Genomic DNA, 27,311 nt, shown 5'->3' on the forward strand with positions numbered 1-27,311 from the left:
TGAATTAGGGGGGCCTTACGTACAGTGTAGATCGACTTCAAACATTTATTCTTCGAGGGAATTTTTTTGGGGAAAATGTTTTCTTATAAAAGATTGAATTTGGGGCCTTCATGTTATATAATATATTAACTATCCTCTGTAAATCAATCTTGGTTGATGCAAGAAGAACCGAGTCCTCAGCGTAGAGTATATAATGATGTGTCTTATCAAATATTTTAATTCTATCTTCTTCCTTTAAAAATTACTAATTAATGTCCAGCATGTAAAAATTAAATAGATAAGAAGAAGGAGATCACGTTGAGAGATACCTCAAGCAATATTTGACTTTTTTGCCACGAACTATATAAACTTTGTATGTAGAAAATATGCAGTAAAGATTTTCTTCAGCTTTTTAAAAATCTATTAAATATATTATTATTATTATTATAAAATAGCATAAATTAACAAAAATTTTAGATCCAGAAACTGCTTTCAGTACTTAGAAATTTCGAGTTTATTATTAATCATAATAAAAATCATAGAAATATATATATAATAAAAAGAATTACTTTCACAGAAAATAATTTTAAAAATGTTGATTGTGTCATTACAAATTTAAGAAAATGGATTTTCTAAATATACAGAAGAAAAAAACACAGATGCATTTAATAATAAATAAATGAATAAACGTCAAAAACGCATTCATTTCCAATATGTAAAATGCATTTTTATCATATTATATTTAATTTTTCTCCTTTTAAATCTCGAAAATATTCAAGAATTCGATGGAAAAAGTCTTAGATTTTAATCAAATTCTCTCTATGCATAGAAGCTTTTTTTTTTGTTTAAATTTAATATATTACTTAGAATATATATTTGCTAAAAAAATAATTTAAGAATACAACAGAGCAAATATATTTTGCATAACTTAAAATCAATATTAGAAAGTTTTTAAGTAAAAAAAAAAATATTTTTCTTATAAGAATTTATTCATCTAACTTCATATCTAAAAATTAAATTTTTTAGTTTTATTGATAGATTTTTTTTATTTTTATTTTTACTGATATATTTTATAACTTACCTTCGTTTAGATATTATGTATCGTATGCTGATATATTATTTTTCGCATGAGAGTTATTTTTACAAGTAAGAAATCCTTCTCTCATTCGATCTTTAACCATAAATGTAGCCATATTGTGCTCTTCATAAAATCTTTACTACTTCGCGCTTTAGTTTTTCCTTTATAACTTCTCATCTTCACTTTATATCTTGGAAAAAATTATATTAAATTATTAAAAAGTAGTTTTAATTTTTAAAAAATATTTAATATATTCTACAATAAAGAAAACTTAATTTATTTCTCTAAATCTCACAAACAAGAACTCATAAAAATCAAATAATTAATTAATTGTATATAAATATTTATCTTTATTACAAATTCTTTTCTACGTTATTACTTAATTATTCTCAGTTCATATTTTGTATAATTTATCTTCATTAATTTTCATCTTCTTTTTATTATTTTTCCTCAGTAAATTATATTTTTATTTTATTTTATTTATAAATTATATTTTAAATAAATTCATTTATAGTTGCTTAATTCTAGAAATTTACTTCATTAATTATACTTATCATACAGCAAGAATCCATACTTTATTATATATAATTTATAATTTTTATTTATTTATTTCTTCTTCACTTAAGAAATTCATTTTTATCAAAGAATATAAATTCTGTACTTAATTAATATTTTACATAATTTTCCTTTAATTATTTTTTTATTTATTATATAATTTACTGGTTGAAAATCTGAATATTCTATGCTTATCCAACTGAAAGTTAGAAGCGAGTATTTGACGTAAAGTAAAAAAATAAATAAATAAATAAATAAAGGGAAAAGATCATTTGATTTTCTAGAGAATGGAAGAAACAAATTCCTTTCCCATAGGAGCAAAGAAATGATTTACACTAACACAAATAAATACCAAAAACAAATTCTTAATATAATCTTTAAAAAGAGGAAGAAAATTTGAGAATAGAACATTTCAATACTTCAACAATGAAACATTTATCGAGTCTTAACTTTTGCTTCTTTTTAAATATATTTTAACAATAATTATTATTTTTCTTTAATTTTTACAAACTTCCCCTGTTTTATTTATTTATTTTTATAATTTACACTTATTACAGACCATCATTAAGTATAATTTAAATTTTCTATAATCTTTATATAGCTGATAAGATAATAATTTACGTCGAACTTAGATATCTTCTAATTTCATCCCCCTATTAACTTATAAATTCTTTGATCTACTTGGACCAAGTTTTCCAGAATTACTCTCTAAAATCATGCGGAAAATAGAAGCTAGTTTAAAACCTCGACACCCCACCTAACCCCCTGATTTCGCTTCCTTTTAATTCTTAAACTCTTTGACCTACCTGAACTAAATTTTTCAGAATTACTCTCTGGAATCATGGGGGAAATACAGGCTAGTGTACCCTATTCCTCATCCCGATTTCATCCCTCTATTAACTCCAAATCCTCTTGACCGATTTACACCAAATTTTTTATAGTTACTCTAAAACCTGTGGAAAATATAGGCTACCAAGAAACCTGGACACCCCCTTCTCCCGATATCATTCCCTTGATACTTCGTGACAAACATAACAATGGTACACTAAAATAACCATACATATTACTTTTTTCCCTGGAATACCTGCCATTTTTATCAAAAAATATTTACACATACTTTTTTTTATACTTATAACCTTTCATAAGTGCAAGCTTCTACTAGTTTCTCGTTTCATATTCATTGAAAATGTGTGATAAGATAATTTAACCAGAACTTTCTCTCCCAATTTTAGCATTTGAGTGACATTTCTGCTCTTTTATTCACTATAAGAAACTGAACAATTGCATTAATTAACAATAGCATAGTAATATAATTACTATCTCAAAAACGTAACGCGTCATCTTTGTTTGACATTTTCAGACCAAATGGCCTGCAAATGTCATGCATCTGCATGTGGAAAGTTAGGTCACAGTCTACTAACAATTCATTTTGCTGTTTCTACAATATTTCCAAGAAGATTGTCATAGTTACAGTCAAGCGAAACATGCGTGACAATGTGTAATTGTATATTAGTAATAGCTATAAATGTGTTGCTAAGGATGATGCTCGTTACGTTTACTACGTTGTGTTACAAGACGATGTTAATAAACTTTTCATTTTTTTTATTAGTGGGATGATAAAAAAATTTTTAACGAGCAATTATTAAGTCAGGCTGCAATTTTTAATCATATTTTTAAAATTTGTTTAATTTAAAATATATGCTCTCGATTTTAGTAGTGTCTTGCCCCTGTAAATCATACTTTTCCTGCTAACAGTAGAATCGCCGATTATCTAGTTAACTTTGTACTTGAGAAAATTTTACATTAAAATTATGTGACGGTCCCCGATTAACTCAGGGACAGGAGGACTCGATTAACTACATACGAAATTCCGGTCCAGACCGGATGTTTGTATGTAGTTAATCGGGTTTCTTTCCCTGAGCTATCTTTATCGTGTGTCGATTTTAATCTATCTAACTCCGTTCTCAAGATTAACGACAGACATACAGACAGATGACAGTGGGGATGTATAGGTCTTCAATTTCAAAATTGCAGCCCAATTATTCAGAGATAAATTACAAATATTTTATTCTAATTAAATCTTTTTGAAAATAAATTTTTAATATAAATATATATATGTATGAATAATTTAATTTTTAATTGAAGTTATGTAAACATTGTTAGATAGATGAACATTTTCTTTTTTCAAAATCATCTAATTAGAATTAAAAAATAACATAATTTGCTTGTAAATAATTGAATTTTATATTTTCTTACATAATTCATTATTATTTATGTGAGAGAACCGTAGTTGCAGAATTTACTGATAAAATGAGAATTGTAATTCTTCAATTCATCTAATCAAAGAATTAAATTAGAAATCTTAAGGATTCGGATTTTTCTGTATGTTTATCTGCATCCTTAAGATAGGAATAACAATATGAAATTTCCATTTGCATCCTTAAAGGAATTCCCGCATCTTTATCCGCATCCTTACGAGATTTTCCATATGTTCATCCGCATCTTTACGACATTTTTCGCGCAGAAAATCTTTCCCAAACAACTAAATACACTCAAAAATAAAAAAAATATTATCTTAATTTTAAAAAATCATCATTAAGATATTTATTAAAAAATCAAAAAGCAAAAAAATAATAAACCATAATTATAAAAACAAAAACCCATTACATACCATTAATAAAATTTTAACATAAATATTAAAAATAGAATATCAAATTTTATAGACCAATAATTACATCTAAGAATAGAAGAAGAAATAATAATAAAAAAGAAAAGAAGGAAAAATTTTTTTATTATAACAGTAATAGTAATAATAATAATAATTCGGTAGAAAATACGCCTGAATGAAAAATTGTATTTCAATTCAGTCCATAACGTACAAGTGATGGTTATAGAAGAGCCATAGTCATTCAGAAAAGTAGTCGGTAGACTAAACTAGCCGCAATTTCTCTGTGGATTATTACCCTAGGAAAAGCCTGTGAAACTATAAAGTTAGTAAGAGATCAAACGATCCGTTAAAATATTACACTATGACTAAAATAGAATGAAAGATGACGCTCGTCAGCTGCTACACTATCGACAAAATGTAAATGTCGTAACGATTTCTGTCTCGATCATGCACAGCCATTTCCTACATTCCTGATACCAAAAATATTGATAGAAGAATAGCAGAATATATATATATACAGTAAAACCTGTGTAAAACGGCTCAGTGCCGAATATTTTTTCCGTTTTAAACAGGTTTTTCTTTTCTTTTTAATGCAGAAAATCGCTCGGTTTTAAAGAATTTTTCCGTTTAGACAAGTTCCGTTTTGGACAGGTTTTATTGTACTTAATGTTAATTGGTGATAAGTTTTATAACGTTTTTTTATAATTAATTATATTTTCTATTATTAAAATTGATTTTTTTAATGTAAATGAGTGAGGAAATTGGTATAAATGTAATAGAAAAAATTGATTTAAAGTAAGAAATTCGCGAATACATAAATTGATTTTAAAAATTAAAAAGGTTTCTTTTCTATGTTAAATTAATTGCATAATAATTTATTAATTACATAAATTTTTCGGCTTTCATTTTCATATTTCATACCTATACATTACATCTGTTTGTTTGTCTGTCCTTCGTTAATCTCTAGAACGGTGTTAGATAGATAAAAGTCGGGACCACACATGGAAATCTTAAGGGCCGGATGCTTCAATTAAATATATAATAACTTCCGATCTGGACCGGAAGTCACGTGATTTTTAAAAAATTAAAATATAAATATTGCAGCTCAGTATTGTGTCGATGTTACAACAAATAATTTGTTCGTTATAAAAATAGGATAATGCTGACTAACTTTAAAAATAGTAATTTTATACACCAGAATTTTTAAAATTTATAAATAAGTTTATAATAGAAAATTATCAAAAATATATATATATATATAATTCAATTTTGGGTATAAAAAATCTATAAATTATATTTTAAAAAAATCGATATTATTAAGTAAATATAGCAATAAAGTGAGTAGCAATTTGTAATGCAGAAAGAAAATTGAATATCTGTTCATAAACGTATGAAAAATTGACTTTCTTCATGAATCTAGACAGAAAATTTAAATAAAATATAGAAAAATTATTTATAACAATATAAATAAACATATCTTTCTACTTAAATTAATGAAAAAATAATAGTAAAAGAATTTTATTCACTTATTCAGATCATTAATAAACTAGCAGCGAGTTAATCAACTTTCCCGGCAACATTTACAATTTTGGTTGCGCCATGTTATCATATTTTATTTAAAAACTTTTTATATTTTTAACTATTATAAAACGGTAAAAAGCTTAATTTTGAGGGTAGGGATGGATTTTATAAAAAAAAATTGTAAATGTAATAACCAGTAAAATCGCCATTAAGTCCGACTCTACTCGAGAGACGACACACGATCCCCTTTATCTTCCCAACTCCTCGACCTTTAACCACCAAAATTTAATAGCATAAATCCTTCTAATACACAAACTTCCCTGCAAAATTTCAGAAATTTTTGACAAAAAGCACAGGAGTTATTAATCGCTTCAAAGAGGGTGAACAAAATCGTGCCCCACACAGACACACACATACACTGCTTAATTACTTTTGCTTAATTAATAATTTTTGGACAGATTTTAAGCTTTATATAATAAATTTATAACATAATAAAGTATTTACGTTGAAGCAAATATAAAAATTTATAGTTATATATGCATTACTGTATATAAATTTGTTTACTTCAATCGATTCTATTATTACAGATCCAAGAGAATGTTGTTTTTCGATATTTGTAGAAATAAAATGTACAGTAAAATATAAAATATTCATTGAATATTTTATTTAGAAACAAATCATAAAATATTATAAATAATATAAATATTTATCTATTTTTTTTAAGAAATTTTAGAAAAGATAAAATCAACATTTGAAATTCTAACAATAAGGATGCGATCTTAAAATCATTTTTACTTAATAAAATTACTTGAATTATTATTTTAAATATTAAAAAAACTTCTATAATAATTGTGTTTAAAGTAAATTTCAGTTAATAACGTTACATTTTTAATTAAAATTATTTTTAATTAAATTTAAATTTAAAAAAAACACCCAGATTTTATCCGAGAAAAATTAAAAGTATGAATTGAAAAATCGATTGTTTTCGTGCTGTAAAAATATTTTATTTGTATTTAAATTAATTAAAATAGTTCATTATAAACTTCGAAGATGAAATAATGATAATAAAGAAGCCAAATTAAATTTAAATAATAATAATAATAATAAAATTAAAAATATCACGGATAAGCATCCATTGTAAAAATTTCCATTCAACGACACGTGTACTCTCGAATAAGTCTTCAAAGATTAATTATTAATAAAAAAAATTAAATAAATTTATTATAATAAATGAAAATTTAGTTATTTATGTATGAGAATATAAGAAAATATATATATATATATATATACATTTAATAATTTAAAATATTTTAAAGCGTGAATACATCGGATCCAAGTGATGATGCCTATAGATGACATTATTAAACATGTATACAGTACAGTATTGTGTTCATGGGCAGGCCATTTTTGAATATACGTAAATCGCATACAGAACATTCAAAATACATCATTATTCATTATTAGATTCTTATTCAATCCACTTTGGATGAATGCTTCCACAAATCTTCACTCTGCTTATGGATGAATGGTTTTCATGAGCCGTAGCACATATTTTTCACATTCATCTTGATCCTGAGAATTTCCTTGCTCTTAAAGCATCTTTTATTATTATTTTTTTTCCTATTCTTCCTTTTAACAATCTTCTATGGTTTCCACTCGATATAACACAACAATTTAGTTTATTCGCATTACAAAAATTAAAAAAAAAATAATAATAATAAATAAAAATGTATGATCTTCACACTTCCTTGTATGGAGATTTATAAGACTATAAATTATCTTAAATATATATTATCTTATAAGAATTTTATTTTTTATAAGCTAATATAAAATTTTGAAGTATAATTTAATAGATTTTATATCGAATTTAGTTTTATCAAATTTATTTATTATAAGAAGCATCGAATAAGATGATATAATCGTGTGAAAATCATATCATTTTTGTACGATTTTGTATGTTCTTGTATGAAGTTTTATAAGAATGTAAATTATTTTAAATATATATTATCTTATAAAAATTAAATTAGATAATAATAATAATAGTATTGCAAGTTTTTACGAAGTTTTTTTATTGTAATTTAATTTATTTAAAAATTCTAAACTTAAATCCCCTTTTTTTGCTTAAATTTTTAAAACAAAATTTAATTTATTCATGAATCTGTACTAAACTTTTCGTCTTTAGCAATTTAGATATAATTTTATTTTTATTTTTATTATAATATTATAAACTGATCCCATTTTTAATTATATTTTTTATATACAATTTCTTATTGTTTATACGATGTATATATGTAAATAAATGGACATTTATTTAATTTTAAAATGATTATAGACCATAAAAAATAATTTGTTTTAAAATTTAAATATTTAAATAGCAACCTCCAATAACGGCCACTTCCAAACAACGGATAGTTTTTAATGTTTGCGTCAGTGTCCGTTCTTCAGAGGTTCTACAGTTGAACCTCTGAAGAACGAGATAAATGAATGCAATTTACTTTAAAATATTTATATATTTTACGTTATAAGACATTCAAAGACAAATATTTTAAAGTAATTTGCATTCATTTATATTACACAGTTGAACCTGTAAACAACGGACAGTAGCAGTAGCACAAAGGGGATGAAGACCAGGGACGGGAACATTAAAATGGCCGTTATTTGGAGATTCGACTGTTTTTCGTATTTGCTTTTTGAAGTTTGTATTTGCTTCTTGATATAAATAAATTAAATATATTTAATTTAAAATGAAATAAATTAAATATTAAAAACGACAAATAAAACAAATAACATAAAAAAAATTTTTTAATTAAGATTTTTTGTGTGTATATTTTTTTAATTTCTTATACCAAATTATAATTTTTTTTCTATTTAATTATTAACACTTTTAATATATTTTATTTTTATCTGAAAATATATAAATAGAATTAATTAATTAACTATATATTTAAATATAATTAATTAAGCGTAATCAATATATAACTTTATCCATTAAACATCTGAATGTAACACGATATGATCCTTTGCAAATGTGAATGCAGCATTGATACGGCGTGATTGACAGAGGATTAAATATCATTAAATGAATCTAAAATGAGAATAAGATCTATTTATAATAATTTAAAATATATTAAAATGTTAATAATAACTTCCGTTTCCGTTTTTAAATTATTTTTAAAATTAGCAGGTCTCGTTACACGTATAAGACGATAAGAAGATGCTGTAGTGTTAAAATTGTTTTATAGATACGATAAATAAAATTACCGATTACAGACAGACGAATCAAAAACCTCCTTTCTACATTCATTTTGTTCTTTTCGAACTCTTAAGCTGGATACAGACTACCGGTATACTTGAATAGGTAGATGACAGACAGAACTGTCAGTTTCCTCCCTCCATCCACACGTTTAGTCATACCGGACAAACGCACCTGTTCAGGTATACCTGTACGTGTATAGCCAACTTTACACGTAATCCCAATTGCATTTTTTTACATTTTCAGCTGTTATATATAACAGAGGAAAAGTATGGCCATCGGTCAAAAAATGACCCATCCAGATTTTTGCATATTTGGACTCAGGACACCTTGAAACGTCGCAAAATGCATAAAAATTCGGGGGGTAATTTTTGTATGTATGGATGTTAGTATGTGAGTGGAGGGGCACGATTTTGTTCACTCTGTTTGAAGCTTAACTCCTGTGCTTTTGTCTAAAATTTCTGAAATTTTGCGGGGAGGTTTGTGTATTAAGGAAATTGGTGCTATTAAATTTTGGTGGTTAAAGGTCGAGGGGTTGGGAAGATAAAAGGGGTCGTGTTTCGTATTTCGAGTAGAGTCAGACGTAACGACGATTTTACCGGTTATTAGCATTTACAATTTTTTTATAAAACCCATCCCTGCCCTCAAAATTAAGTAGTTTTGTCATTTTATAATAATTAAAAACATAAAAACTTCTTTTAAATAAAATATCGTAACAGATAGCGTCACCAAATGTTGCCGGGAAAGTTAAGCAACTCGTTGCTGGATTTTTCAAAATCTAGACGTGTCACGATCAAAAATTATTTAAATTTAATAATAAAATCACTGTTACAGACACACAAATGTGCAATACGTCTTAATATTATTTCAAATTTTAGATTAACTTAAACATAATTTTAATTAGAATCTTCAAAAAGAATAAATAAAATTTTCTTAATGATAATTACGTATTAAAGATTAAATAAAACAAAATAAACATTTACAAATTATCCAAAATTGAATAGGTTGACGGAATAAGACAAAGCAGAACTCGGGCGATTTGCCAAGAGAGGGAGGGCCTCCCAGGAGGACTTTTATGGAAAACTGACCCCTATTTAAGTGTTAGGCACGTGAAGAAAATCTGGCAAACTCCACGTGATCAGGCGCAAACTCGCGACTAACTACTACTATTGTTCGCGGGTTTTATTCATTCAGTCACCTGTGGACCTATCCAAAAATTAAGAAATGATTAACGTTAAATATTTATTGATTTATAACAATCACTACCTTTAATTTTAAATTTATATATTCTATATTTTAAGATCCTATAAACTAAGAATTTAACTTCATAAAAGCCCATAAATAAACGAAAAGAAAACAATTACATATAATAAATTGTTTTCTTTGATTGTTATGATTTCTTTATCGGAAAAAAATAATTTATAATGAAGTTATAAAGCTAATATGCAGATGTGTTTGATTTATTTTTCAGGCTAGTCTTTGAATATCGATCATTCGAACATTTTGATAGCTCTTTAGTTAATGAATCAACCGTTTGATATATGACTATTCCGGATTATATGCTTAAACTACACTTTTTATTACATTTGACATTGACAATTTACGTAATTGTTCGAAAAGTAACTGAAGAAAAAATAATCAAAAACTTGAAATAAATGAACTTCTTTATTGTTCCTTACATGAAAAAAATAAGAAAATAAAAACCCAATTAACTCATCTACTATCAATATCTTTTAAGAATTTTAATAAAATAGATTATTTACGGAACTATACGGCTGTTAAAATTTATCTACGGAATGTACAGACCTGTACGCCTCGTAGAATTTATGTATAAAATGTACAGAACTATACGTTTATTAAAATTTATTTACAAAATGTAAATACTTATACGCCTCTTAGAAACTCTATATGGCAAATATAGAACAATCCGTCTTTTAAAGTTTATACACACAATGAATAGAATTTTGTATATATGATGTAAAAAACAATACGTCTCTTTGAAGTACAGAAATAGGTGTATAACCTCTTATAATTTATATATACATTGGAAAAACTGTACACCTTTTAGAATTTATATACAGAGTGTATAGAACTGTCTCTCTTATAGTTTATATACAATGCAAAAGCATTATACCTGTCTTAGAATTTCTATACGCAATGTGCAGATCTGCACTCGTGTCAGAATTGATACACGGAGTACAAAGAACCGTACATACGCCTCTTATAATTTGGCAGAGTTTACCGTGATACAGATATATAATTATTTAAACCTTTAAAAAGTATCTTACGTAAGATATTTCTTACAGTTTCAAGGATTGTAAATAATTATACGTCTATATTTTTAATTTAGTTGTATAATTATGTTACCATATTTTTAATTTTATGAGAGATTTCTTTGTTATTCTTTCCATGTAAATTAGGATGCGTTTGTAATCTTCACTTCATAAACTTTTTATTCTTAATAATATTCGAAACAAACTTTAATTATTATCGCATATAGTTCATTAAAACTTTAATTAACAACAACAACATTTAAAATTTCTTATTTACTCTTAAATAAATGTCATTATTATAAAGCTTATCTCTATTATAATAATTATTTTAAAAAATCATGCAAAATCTAAATTATGAATAATTTTTTTTTAAAGATAATCAAGTAAATTTTACTTTATAACTAAAATTAAAAACACAAAAGAAATTTATTTATATAAACAATTTTTTTTATAAAACATTTTAAAATATTATAAATGAATAAAAAATTTCTAAAAATTTTCTATAAAATTTATTTAATTTATATTTTAAGATTTCACATCTTGTTTTATTTTGCAGATACCTTTAATATTATTAGTGCCATTGTTGTTTCGCTAATTCTGTTTACTGTTTCTAATTAATTGGAAAGAAGTGATTTCCTTTATTTATAAAATTTAATTTCTTTTACGTTATTTACTACTGAAAATCTATTTAATCCTCTATAAAAATCCTTTCAATTACAATACTTTTAAAATATAAAATAAAAGTATTAACTTAATTAACTTTTTATTTTATTCCCTGATTTAAAAATAATAATAATAATAATAATGCATTTTAAAATAATTTAATTTTAATATTTTAATTAATAATTATTATAATATTTAAAGCGAGGGAATATTCGCTTTAAGGTATTTATTTAAAATATGTTTTAAATTCTTTTTTCTTCTTTTTGTTTAAAATATTAAATTAATTAAAATTCATTTGAATGAATTTAATTTATAATTTATAGCCTTAACAAAATTGATTATGATATTAAAAACAATAAGGATTTATGTAGCTATATATTCTCTTTATGTAAGGAAATTTAAATATGTAATAAATATTAAGATTTATAGTTATTATTCATAAAACTTCATCTAAGTGTTTATGACATAAATAATTTCTTTTAGATATTAAAGATATGGACAAAATTTATTCAGTTTTATCTGTTTAAATAGCATTTAGCTTAATTATTAATTAAAAAATTATAGTATGAATTAATACATACGTATTGGGGAGAGTATAAGTTATGAAATGCCCTACGCAAGTGTAGACTTGAGAGGCCCTTCTACTAATGTAAAATCCATACAACACAATACTTGATATTGTGTTCGTGATCTAGGATCTTAGATAATAATAAATTACTAATATTCAACATCGATAAGTATATACGAGGCCCCTGAAAGTGAAAGACTCTGCCTATACTGCCACCATATATGTTATTTGTTATAACTAGAGTCGTCGAGAGAGTTAAAATGGAGGTTTTTCCGAGCCTGGAGAAAATTTAGGGGCCTGTATAGGTTCTTAACTCTATAATAAATTAACAAATACGCATTCTACATATTTCATTTGTAAAAAAAAGCAAAAGGATCCTGCTAAAAGAACAAAAGGTACTCTAATGTACCCCAGTACCCATACACTCGTACAAGCCGTAAACGGTCCTAGCTGTATAATTATAAAGTTAATTCGTTGGCAAATGTATAATTTTTTAGTAAAATTCAAACAAATTTCATAAATATTACTCTTATAACTATCACAGTTATACAATGTTAGGCATTCTATACTACAATTTAACTATTTCATATCCGTTTTAGGCTTTATTATAAAACTTAATTCCTAATTAAGCACATATGGACACTAAATCCATACATAGAAATCTTCATTAACATTAACGATTAACCGTTATTCGTCATTAACAAATTTCATCAAAGTAGAAGTTATTTCCCTCATAAATTTACAGATACAAACAAACTTATACTTCGTATAAATTTTGTTTGCATCTGTATTTAAGTAAGTTCAATTTCCTTTCTTTTTTTTTTAAATAAATAAATCAAGAAGCAGATGGGCACAAAATACAGTTTATCTTTTGTCATTCCTCTCGTGTCTCATCAAACTGTCTTAGCTGAAATCAATCTAACTTTACAGCCAATAATGGCTTTATTGATTGATTGAAACCAACGTCTCGTTTTTGCCAATAGCTAAAAAATATTTTTTTTCCCTCTTCCTTCCACCCTTGGTGTTGTTCCCTCCAATTCTTATATATATATATTTTTTCTTTTTTTTTCTAAATCGCAACATTCAGCTCACCTTCAAAACGCCAGATGTATAAAATGGCATTAAGGCCAGCAAAAAAGCAATGCGTTTCGTGTCGTTGTCATAGAGACATGACAACTACTTACCAACATTTCCCCCTCTCCCCCTTTATTTTTTTATAAAAGACAACTTTTAAAAAAATATATAATTTTTTATATAAATTTAACTTTTAATTATAACAATGTTAATGTATTATATTTTATAAGAATTTAAAGTATATAATACGGAAAATTTATCTTTAAAAATATATATATATTTAAATATATGTATTCAATAACAAATAGGTAAATGTAACTTAGCATATTTTTCAAATATTTTATAAATTCTCATAAATCATCTGCACTTTAAAAAATTTCATTTACACTCAAACTTAATAAATCACTTCTAAATACAAACACGTCAGTTCAGCAAAAAATTATATATATATATATATATATATATATATATATATTTTATTATTTATTATTATAACAGACTCATGATTAATGCCAAAAAATAAACATTCCTCTTATAACTTTCGTATAAATACATTATCTTTCTTTAGTATGTAAGTGTTATACATTGTATACGTGTGAAACTATATTAAACTTATGTGTAATTTTATGAAAATGATGTCTTGATTTAGTTAACGAGATCACAAAATTCTTATTATCATCATTACTAGGGTCTTTGCCACCGTCCAAAGATTAAAGTTACTGGGTCATTCTGACTATGAGCCAATTGGATAAATGCCATAATGATAAGACAAGACAGGATATCTACAAAGAACCTGACTCAACGTAATTTTTCTTACTTTTTCTTCCCCTTCTCCTCCTCTTCTTTTTTATATACAAATTTTTCTGTTAATCAAATAAAATTTCTGATCTTCAATATCTTGGGGAGTGAATAATATACTCGTTTCAACTTATCTCTGTCTTAATGGCATTATTCTTTAAAATTAAGTATTTCTATTTTGAAAGGATAAATTATTATAATCATTTTTCTAATTTATATTTATAAAATTAAAAAAAAAATTAATGTTAAATGTTTGTATGTAGGTGGGTAATCAACTTCGATTGACCTATTTATGTCTATCATTGTTATACGTATTAATACTTTATTTTTCTTATGTTGCATGTGTATCTATAGATTTTTTTATGTCGTTTTCATGCTGACATATGAGTATTTATTAGGACATAAAAAAAAAATATATATATATATACATATACAAGTTGTGCATAGTTTTCTATAGTCTTATCGCGCACAAATATAAACTGAAGAGTTGACATTATTGCGCATTAATTTAAGCTAAAACATTATATATTAATAAAATAAAGTGCAGTCGAACCCCGATATAACGCCACACTCGTAACACGTCAATGAATACTTGTTTAAACGGGATCTTTTCCACGAATATTAAACATCTCATTACTACACATTTCAGTTTAGCACCATATTCGATTTAGTGCCAGTTTCCCAGGCGAACAAATACTGGCGCTAAATCGAATTTCGACTGTAGTTATAAATAAATAAAATTATATTAAAATGCGTTAAAAAATAATTTACGAAATAAAATACTTAATTAATTTTAACAAATTATAATATAAAAATAAATGTATTTAACATTTATATATATATAAGAACTTCATATAGACCTTACATATAAAAATTGAACTTTTCCCCTCTAAAAATCGTTATAAAAAATACAAATTCCATTTTGGTTCTTTCGGTGAAATTCTTATAGATAAGAAAATTTCGCAATTTTATTTTTAACTTTCTTAAAAAATAAGAATATTCCACCACTTTCTTTTCAAATTCGAAAGTTTCCATCAGCATCAGTAAGAAAATTTCATTTTTATTTTATATTTTTTTAATTTTTTCTCGCTATTCATTTGTTAAGTTTCGTATAAAGAAAAGAAAGAATTTCACTAAAGTTTTGTTTTATTAGTAAGAAAATATTTTATAAATTTTTTAAAAATATAATAACATTAAATATATTTTTACCCCCCTTTAAAATAAAACTAAAATCTTCATAACTTTTACTCGTATTTTAAATTTCTAACCGCATTTTTTAAACCGTTATAAAGGTAGAAAAATACATTAATTAATTATTTTTATATTATAATTTATGGACTATTTTCGTTTAAAAGTTTTCTATCGTTTCTAATTTTCAAAATAGAACTTTTATTGATAGTTATTTTAAACTTTCGAAGTGAAATTACACGCATACTTATTGCACTAAATGCTTTATAATATCCAGATAACTAAAGATGTCCTTATTAATCAACAAATTGTCTACAAACTACGAGCATTGATGTCATAACGTATTAACTACCCGCAATACAACAGTTATAAATGTTATATTCGACGTTGCGGTTAATAAATTTACTATAATTTAAGGTATCTTTGTCCAAAAGTTGCAATTTTCTAACCAAGAATACCTTAAATTAACCTTAAAAATATTTATAATTAAGACACAAATTTCTATGCATTTAAATATATATTTTTTTACTCATTTTACATTATAAAATAGTTTAAATTATACAAATATATAACACATAAAATTAATTGAAGATAAAATTTATATAATAAAAAAACATTTTTAAAATATATTTAAAATATTAAAAAGGGGGAAATTATATCTAATTTTATATAAAACTCACTTTTCACTTTTATTTTTTTTACAATCGAAGTTAACAAATTAAAGAAGAAGATAACCTCAAGGCTTTTAGTGATCTTCAAACAAGAGACAGAAAATTGCAGTTTCGACAACAACTGCTAACATTCTCCTCGGGCAAGAAAAATCGTGTAAGAACAGTTAACTATCAAGTTAAGAACAATTCCTAACAGTTAATTAAAGTACTTCCCCTTATATACTATATATAATATATATATATATACAATAATATTGTCTATGGATAGAAAAATATAGCTATATACAATATCTGTCTATAGCTTTCAAATAAATTTTTGTTATAAATAAATTTAATGTTGTATAGTTAAATTTAATAATATTAAATCTTTGTCAAAAATCTTAATAATTTATTTATAAATTAATAGGAAAAATTATGGGGTTTCGATTCTCGTAAGTATCATAATTATGTTAATTTATTTATATTATTATTCTTTTTTAATAATTTAAGCATTTTATAATTACAGAACTATATGCCTTTTAGAATTTTTTTTAAAAATTCTGTATACAAATATATAGAATTTTTATATAAAATTCTATTCTATTTGTATATAAATTGTAAGAAGGAGTATACCAAATTATATACTCCTTAGAATTTTTATAAAATATACAACACTGTAAGAAAAACAATTTTAAAATATTATTTAAAAATTTTATGATAAAAATTTTTTTAAAATTTAAAATAAATATAAAACATAAAAATTAATTTACATAATTAAAGCATAAAATTGACTGTAAAAAAATCAAACTTTATTTACTTTAATTATATTTTTTTAGTCATTTCATTTATGTTATATCTACTGATAAGAAGAAATGTTCTATGAACATTTACCGTAACAAACAAACCACTACCTGGTTATAAAGTATGTATTTTTTTAACTTACTTTTTTTCCGCTGATAATCATTCTTCGTCCTCCTTTGTGACATAGGAACAGAGATTGAAGTCGGATTTTCTATTTCTCTAGGGACATAGTACTGAAAATGAACTATCTTCTCTCTTCTCTCTTTCACTATCTGTGCTTTTCGTTTAGGTAAAAATCCTGTAAACTTTCTTCGAGAAATTCGAATCCTTCAATAATAAAAGAATGATTTAGTCAAAAATAGAAATTTTAAAGTAAATGTGAAAAATTTTAATACAGGAAATTGATTTTCCCCTTTTCTTCTTCTTCTTCTTCTTCTTCTTCTACTTAATTTAAAGCGTTATTTTTAAATACCTTTCAAAGCTTTATTTCTTTATTTAAAACTCGTTATAAATGTTCTAAGTTAAAAATTTTAATTAAAATTAAAATTAAAATTAATTTTTAACTTTTAATATCATTAATTTTTTTAATTTTAGAGCATTTAAAACATTATTTGATAAAAAAAAATAAAAATTATAATTTTTTATCATCACATTCTATAACTTAAAACTGATAAGAAAATAGGAAACTTTGTATATTTTTTAAAATATAAAATAAAATTATAATAGTAATAAAATGGTTTTTTATGCCCATCAACATTGCCAAAATTTAAATATAAAAATATTTCTTAAAAACGATTTTTTTTTCTTTCTTTTCTTTTCAATATCAAGAAAGACTTTAGAAAAAAAAAAGTTATCATAAGTAATAAAATATCCTTTTATATAATAAAATAAGGAGGAAAAATATACAAATATATATAAATTTCATTTTTTATTATCCAAAATAATAATTATTATTATATTTAGAAAGTAGAAAGCATTATGCTGTATTGTGGAAAGATTAGAAGTAGTTTCATTGCAGAATTGCATTGAAAAAATTGCAGAAAAAAATATTGCAAAGCTCTTATCGCCATGCACAGTTTGATCGTTAATGTTGCGTAGTTTCTCGGGTCAGAAGAAACTAAAGAAACAAGAAGTGCTTAATGGATACCTTTCGACAAACTAATTAGTCGCATGCTGACCATATAAAATAGTTGCTCCTATGATAATTCAACTTATGTACTAAATATATCAAGTGGCTATAAATAATTAATTACAATCACTTACTGAACTATCCAATTTTTTAAAGTAGAAATTTGCAATTTTATTTTTATTTTTTTAAATTCCTTTTCTTTTGTTCGATAATTGAACATTGTATAAATTAATTAAAATTACTCGAATAATTTTGTTTGATAAAATTTTTACTTGTTTAATCGTATCGAAAATTTCTTACAATTCGTCGAATTTAATCAAGTTTACTTTGTAAATAACAATCGAGTAATTTGTTGTTTTTTTTTTTTTCTTTCTTCAAAATTTTTGTATTTAATTTGATTTTTTTAAGTTGAAAAATTAAATTAATCAAATTTAAATCAAAATATTTGAATAAATTATCACAGTCTTTAATTTTCCCGTAGGACGTAGAATTTTAAGGCGATTCTTTATCTATCCTTGAATACGTGATTACGTTAACTTGGTACTGTATATTATATATATATATATACACATGATAAAACCTGCCCAAAAAGGAACCTGAATAAAACGGCAACCTGCCAAAAACAAAAAAATTCTTCAAAACGGAGCGATTTTCTATGTTAAAAAACTGTACAGTAAAACCTGTGTAAGCCGGATTGTCATGTACCAAATGTTTTTTCCCGTTTGGCAGGTTTCGGTTTTACACTGGTTTAGTTTTGGACAGGTTTTACTGTACTATACCACATATATAAAACCTTATAACCTTAATAACATATATAACCTTATAACATATAATTATAAAACCTAATATAAATGAGTATAATAGTTCTGGGAAAGTAAAAATAAAACTAAATATTTTAAAATTTTATACAATGATATAAAATAATCCAAATTACATTATTAATAATTGACAGAGTATTTTATTAAGATAAATTCTACACAGTATAACTAATATAATAAAACAAACTTCCTTATAAAACTGCTTAAAATATAATATAGTCGAACCTGTATTAACGATCACCTCTAAACAGCGGCCATTTTTCAGGAACTGTTTTTGAAATAATACATATAAAATAACCTCCAAACAATGTCTATTTTTTACGTTCCCGTCAGTGGCCTTGCTCGAAGGTTTGATTCTATATTTATTTTAAAGTATAATTTTGTATTTTTAAAAGTAATATTTGATTTTTGATGGGATTCGGCAACGCAACACATGGGCAATCTGCCAAAGGGGAGTGCTTCTCGAGAACTCTTTCTACGAGAAACTCACCCCTGTTTAGGTGTTAGACACGCGAAGAAAATCCGGGAAATTCCACGTGGCCAGCTGGTTGGTGAGGCGCGAACCCACGGCAAAACTACCAAAATTTTATCAATGGTGGGCCAAAGTAATATTTATAAAAAGAAAATAATAAAATTCTATAGTGTTACAGTTTATATTTTTTTTAAAGTTTGCAATGTAAGTTAATATATATTATGATATTTCCCCAAATATATATGAATTTTTTAATTAATAAATTTTACTTTAAAAAATGAGATTAAACTACTTAAATATATAACTAAATTATTTACAAAATCAACTGACAGAAAATAAATGACTAGAAACAATTTTAATTATGATTGAACAGTAAAAATTAATCAAAAATTTCAGAAAAGAAATTTTTTTTTAAATTGATTCAGTCGATTAAGGTGAATAAAACAGATTTCTTCTAATGTGTTCTAGTTAATCGATTTAATTTTTGAAAGAAGATTATCATCAACTTACATCTTTAACTCATATCATTATACCATTTATTTTTTAATTTTTTTTTTGCATATAATTGTGGCTAATGCTCTCTTTTAAAGGTAGTTTACTCTCGAGAACACTTAACTTAATACCTTACTACATTATCTTCTATAGATAGAAAAATATAAAAAATACAATTCATTTTAAATGATAGTCACTCGAGAATAATTTATTTTAAAAAAAAATAATAAAATAAATTGAAATTATAATGAATTCAGTTAATCTTAATTTCCTTACATATATACTAATTTTTCCAATGTTAAATTTAATAAATTAACGTTTATCATGTTTATAGAATAATTTTTGAATCTTTAACTTCAATTTAAATGAATTATTAATCCGATTTAAACCATAACTTTCGACATATCGAGGTTCGAAAGTATATTACTTTATAAAGTTAATATTTTCTGCTTTCTATGTTAGACGATGATAAAACAGTTGGATGAATAAAATTAATACATCATTCGTATCAAGCGGAGTGGAAAATATTAAAAAATACATTATAAAAAATTATGTTGGGAAGAATCAAGAACGAAGGGCTATCCTCTAGTTTGACCAGCAGTTAAAGTAGAATATTGTTATTTATTGGAAGATTCCCGACTCAACCAACTTGAAGTGATTTATTCATCCCCTAAAGCTATTATACCAGAAACATAGGTGGCTATTTGTCATATCTTATTTATAAACTCTCCAAAAATACAGGTTCTTGTTTTTAAAATAATTCATGTTTACATCCCTCAACTTTTTAAGAATTTTTATTTATTTATTTTTTTTCCTTTTCCACCGTTCCTTCGCTTGATTTTTCCTTTATTTTGTTTCGTAAACACAAAGAAAAATTTTTTCAAATTAAATTTAAATAAATTTATATTTTTCTATTGATAAATTTGGATGAAAATTTGTTTATTTTTCGTGTTGATCATCGATCAAAAATATTCCTCGATTTTTATTATTTTTTTTCCAAGGACTAAAGTATAAGTCAATTGTAAAACGAGCAAAACTTACGGGCTACAATTTTTAATCATATTTTTAATTTATTTAATTTAAAATATATGCTCTCGATCTTAAATTAGTAATGCCTTACCCCTGTAAATCATACCTTTCCTGATAGCAGCAGAGTCATGCGGGTCATCTACTTAGCTCCGTTTTGGGAGAAATTTTTTATTGAAATCACGTGACTTCCGGTCCATACCGGAAGTTCGTATGTAGTTCATTATGGCATCTTGCTGCTAAGCTTTCCATATCTGGTCTCGAATTTCATCCCAACAATCAATTTCTATGGAGAGAAATGCGAATTGTAAATGAATGCGAATTGTAAATGGAATTAATGTATTATCATCGTGCGTAGATCCTGATGTAGAAAAATTGTAAAAGAATTTTGCGTAAAACCTTCAAAAATTAATTTCTCGAACTATTTTTTTCTTTAGTTTTTAGTCAAATTTGTTTCATTTAATATTATTTTATTGTATTTTTAAGTTTTGTTTGCTAGATAAAACTTGAAACGGACGATGGAAAAAAAATTGTTTAATCGTGCTGAAATAAGAATTTTAATATATCATAATATTAAAAATTCAAATAAAAAGAATTTTTCCAGCTGCATAGAACATAAAATAGTAATGGTTAAACTCTAGGAAATCAAACTTATTTTACGAATAAAGATTTTTATTATATTTAAATTTTACTATTTATAAACTGTATAATTTAATACTTGTTTTACAGTTTAATATCGTCTTTAATTTAATAATTATCAGAAATATGCGATTAATAAATACAAAAGTAAATATATTTTTACGAGTTTGTTTCGTGGAAATTAAATTATCACTTAAAATTATACTGTAGTTACACAGAAATGAGGCCTTTAAGTTTATATACAGAGTCCTATACAATTATAGTATAGAATCTTATGGAAGCATAAGGTTTAACTACACAGAAACAAGGTTTTTAGTCCATAAAATGTGGTCCTTTACAATTACAGTGTAGAGTCTTGTGGAAACACAAAATTGAATTATACAGAAACAAGGTTTCTAGTTCACAGAATGCAGTCCTACACATTGTATAAAGTCTTGTGGAAACACAGAATTGAATTATATAGAAATAAGGTTTCTAGTTCACATAATGCAGTCCTACACAGTGTATAGAGTCTTGTGGCAGCACAGAATTGAATTATACAGAAGCATTGAATTCTTATTCAATTAGAGTCTTATGGAAGCACAAGATTTAACTACACAGAAACAAGGTTTTTAGTTCGTAGAATGTAGAATCATTTAGTATATAGAGTCTTATAGAGGAGCAAGAGTTAATTATCTAGAAATAACATCTTTAGTTTACAGAATACAGAATCCTGTAGAGTTAGAGTATAGAATCTTATAGAATAACAAGATTAAATTATGCAGAAATAATTGAATTAGTTCTATATAACTAAGTCTCGACTCTGTAGAATTAGACTTAAACATAACTCATAACAATTCTACAATTTTAGGAATAAAATCGAATCACCGCAATCTTGAGCTATGTCAAGAGACATAAACACTAAAGAATTATCGTATAAATTTTTTCATTTTAAACAGTAATTTTCATTTATTTCCAACAAAATTTCACGTTTCCAAGCACACATCTCTTCAAATATTTAACAAACTCGTATAAAAATGGGGATTATATCACATTACTCTAGGAAACCATACGATTTTTACGCAACACAGGACTTAATTTTTAAAAGAAAAGTTTGTAAAGAACACAGAAACGTCTACATTGTAAGAGTCAGCATTGTATATAATAAAAATATACTTCTCTCTTCTTTATCCTATCTTTATTACTTACGATACTAATCAAGTATGTAATTGAAGACAGGAGGCACATTATATTCTAGCTACTTTAGTAATATCGAATACCTCATCTAACCCAGCAGCTGCTTATAATAGAAGATATTCTCTTCTACTTCTTATTCTTTTTTTTTTTTATTTCAAATTGATGAAAGACTGGCGAGTCGTTTCGTAACCTCAGTTCTCTTTTATTACATCATTGGTTTTTATTAAGGCTATTACCTCAATGTTGTCTACGAGGTGTAGCTAAAACTGACATCACCAGATGCTGTTCAAGAGGTTCTAGTACTCGTCATCTCTTCAGATTCCATCAAAGCCACCCTTATTTCCTTTCTTACTGAATGTGATGATCAGTGCTTTACATAACTTAAATTATTATTCTTTCTTGAAGTATTCTGTGTAAAATTCCTTCACTAATATCTTCTTCTTCTTTTTACTCTGATGATAATTTAAATATTTAGCAAAGGTTTCCTAAATTTAGTTTAGATTTATGCGAATTTTATGTGCTAACTTAATATAATCGTTAAGATTTAAATGTTATCTTTCAACCTGTTCAAATGGTTTAGTTAATATGAGCTATCTTAATGATAAATTGTACGATTTTAACACTTATAACAATTTAAAATTACAGATTTTTGAAATAATTAAATATAAATTTCTCTTACTTCCCTTTATTAATTTATTATGAATCGTAGACAGGAACATTTTCTGAAAGGTTTATAAAATATGCATTTACGGTAGTAGCATATTTATCATTCTTAACTTATGTTTCATAATAATCAAAGTTTTGTTTCTAGTCTCCTAAATTTAGTTTCTTGATATTATAAATGAATTTTATAATATAAATGATGTAAACTTGTATAAGTTAAACGAAAAATGTATATAAAATAATCTAAAATAAATTAAGAAATTACATTTAAGAAGTTTAAATTAGCTTCCTTACAGTACAATAATGTAATTAAAATAATAAATCATACATTTTAATTTCTTAAATATTATAAATTAAATAAATTCTATAAAATTTTCCATTCAAAATATAAGGATAAACTGATTTATAATGTCGAAAAAATCAAGAAATATGCTTATAAAACTATAAATTAATGCTAATAAAACTAATAAATTAACAATAACTAAAATTTTTTAAATATTTAAAAATTAAATTGTATAAATTAATGCTTTATATATAGAAAAATATGACTAACATTTTATGTTAGAAACTAAATTTCTGTATATCAGTTGGTAAATACTTTCACGCAATGCAGCAATTTATTTATACTTAAGAGAATCAAAAGTGCTAAGTAATCGTAAATTGTTCAATAAATATAAATGTTTCGTCGGTTATATAATCAAGAAGATGGAATATAACATAATTATTCATTTAAAGAATTCAAAAATATAGACCCATAATAATAATTTAAAAAATCTCATTAAGAGCAATAAATATGGTAAAATCCTTATATTAACATAATTTATTATTTAAAATAACCATGATTAAAGAAGAAATCCAAGGATCGAGAATTGCTCAGTCGGATGTAAATTTTTCTGTTCCAAATCTGTAACGAATGATGCCCCTCTTCCTCCTCAAATAATAAATTTAAAGGCAGGAGGCCCCGATTAATTTATATACGAACTTCCGAAATATACTGGAAGTCATATGATTTAAATTCAAAATTTTTCCCTTAACGAAGTTCCATAGTGATCGGGATGAGTCTATTGTTATCAGGAAAAGTATGATGTACAGGGGCAAGACATTGCTTGAGATTGAGAGCATATATTTTAAATTAAATAAATTTAAAATATGGTTAAAATTGCAGCCAGGCATTGTAACGCTGTCATAATTTTTTTCGTTTTTTAATTAATTTATTTCAAAAATATTAAGAGAAAAAAATAAAATAATTTTTTAAATTAATTTTTACTATAAAGTTCCTAAAAATATATAATTATTTTAGAAAAATTAATAATATATTTTTTAAAGATGTCAATAAAAAAATGAAGAAATTATACGGTATTTAATGTATTTTCAATCGTTATAATCCATCGTAATTAATTTCGACTTTTTTTTTGTTTAATTTAATTTTTATTTTTTAAACGACAAAAAAATACAAAAGAAAAAAAAAAGATATTTTACAAAAATCCCAGTTAAGATACGAGATTAAATGATGATCCACCTGCCAATTTTTCTATCTGAACTTTGATGTTTTATCTGTTATAAGTCACCCGACAGAAATTATATCCATCATCTAATTTTTGTCAAATGTGAATGGATAGAAATTTCTTTTTATTGTTGAGACGAACTGTTCTCGAATTATTATTGATAGTTACGATTGTCAAACGGCGAATTTTCCTTTAAAAAAAGATCGATTTTCTCTACTCCGACTCGCTTACAATACCCGAATTACATTTTTTAAAATATAAATTTACACATTTACGTTTAAAAAATATTAATAAAATATAAGTGTAAAATGTTATTTAATTATTTAAAAAATTAATTTAATTAATAAACTAGTTTAATGAGGAGTTACTCGATGCTAAAGTTACCTTCTACTATTTTTTTTTTTTTTACCTCTAAATTTGAGGCACGCTTCAAATTTCTATAGTAAATAAATAATTATATTTTTAATATTAAAGTAAGCAGAAAAATACTGGAGAAGAATATTGCAAGCTTCTTATTTCTAGAAATCTTTTATCGATCGAATTTCTGTCTGAAGAATTGTTCCTGCTTCTGCTAAAAAATACTATCCTGAATGTAATTAAGTTATTGGGAAGGAAAAGCTAATTCTGATTACTCTGATAAGGAAATAAATTTTCTGCTTGTTTCCAAAAAGTAAACGTTCGTCTTGCTTCTAATTATCTTTCAATAGCTAAAATTTAAGAACATTTCTTTTAATTATATTTGAGAGATGAAAAGAAAACTTATTGTAATATTTAGAGAGTTTTGTAAACAATATATTAATTTTGATCATTTTATGTTTCTACTTAAAATTAATTTCCTTCTTATTAGAGTATTTCTAAAAGATTAATCAGGTTTTTTTTTCTTCCTGTCCTTTTAATTCGTTCATGTACTTTGTATTCTAGATGATGCATATATATATTTATATGGAAGCCTGTTGATAAAGCTGATGCGGATAGGACGTTCCTCAGCATCATGATGGATTTTATGTAAAGTGATCTATGCAAGAAAGCTGCCGATTATCATTGATATCACGTAAATGTTGGAAAAAATTCTTACAATTTTTAAGTATAAGAGTTGAATATTCCATTAAATATATTATTTAATCTGTTAATTTTAATAAAGAATATCGTGGATAATCTAATTTTATAGAGCAATACAAACATTAAGTACATTAATAAAATCGTAACAATACAAAAAAAACACTTCAAAATTTAAAAAATAGAAAACACATTAATTCCTAAATTAACTAAAAAATTAATCAGTTATATTTTATTTTAATTAAGAATTTACGATAATTAATTAATGAAATTATATTAAGAATCTAGATATATTTTACCTGATTAGCATTATTATTATTGCCAAATTGGCAATTATTTTGACCACATCATTGACTAAAACCTGCTCATTAACGAATTAATACTAACTTTGCCATTCATAATGTGAAATGCATCATTATCATCATGGCAATCTTCAATATAATCTAACACCATTTTAATTATCAAAACCGACTAACATACAAACACTCGATTAAACATAAACGTTCATTAAGCCCATTTAATTTAATCTACCAGAATAGTTCTTCCATTAATTTTAAAGAAATTAAAATCCAATTTTTCTTACTTTTTTATTCTATTTCAAGATATAGAAGACGGAATCAACATTGACATCTTAAATAGTATTTGAGGACCACCATTGCCTTAAGCCACGTGGCATCATTTTAACCAGATTTTCCATTGGGAGAGCATATCATGCCAATTTTTCTCCATTGATAAGTTCTTCAGCTTGACAAGAATATTATTATTATTTTTTTTTACCAAGAAATAAATAAAATAAAATAATTCAAAACTCGATTTTATATCTTTTAATTTAATTTTTATTACATTAAAATATAATTACTGATAGAACGATTCTCTGTAAAAGAGATGTTTACAGTTAAAGTATATATAAATGTATGAATATAATTTAATTAATTTGATCAAAAACAAGTTTAAAAATAAAAGAGAATTTTTAAAAGAAAACCTTTACTAATATATTTAATATACGAGAAAACATAAAGAAAAATCTTTACACAGACGAATGAACAAGATGAAAAATAATGATATTTCACTTTAAACTTCATCATTATTCGAACGGATATATTCAAACATCTATATAATATTTTCTCCTTTTCTTTTGCATTTTCGCTAATTCATATTCAAGTCAAAATTTTATGAAAATACTTTAGAAAAAATTGCAAGACAAGAAAAAAAATTTATAGTCAAATTTTTGCGAGTGTTTAAAACAAAATGATCCACAAGTCAAGA

General features: G+C 24.7%; 1 long non-coding RNA gene across 1 annotated transcript; it reads left to right on the plus strand.

Annotated features, from left to right (window-relative positions):
• Positions 1 to 16,352: 16,352 nt before the first annotated feature.
• On the plus strand, positions 16,353 to 25,653 carry LOC136989383 (uncharacterized). The gene is made up of 3 exons (XR_010882911.1): positions 16,353 to 16,443; positions 17,105 to 17,190; positions 25,464 to 25,653. It is a non-coding gene; the product is annotated as an uncharacterized lncRNA (long non-coding RNA).
• Positions 25,654 to 27,311: the final 1,658 nt, after the last annotated feature.

Source organism: Centruroides vittatus, unplaced genomic scaffold, assembly GCF_030686945.1.
Source record: "Centruroides vittatus isolate TY-2023 unplaced genomic scaffold, ASM3068694v2 scaffold_490, whole genome shotgun sequence".
In the NCBI taxonomy this organism is placed as follows: domain Eukaryota; kingdom Metazoa; phylum Arthropoda; class Arachnida; order Scorpiones; family Buthidae; genus Centruroides; species Centruroides vittatus.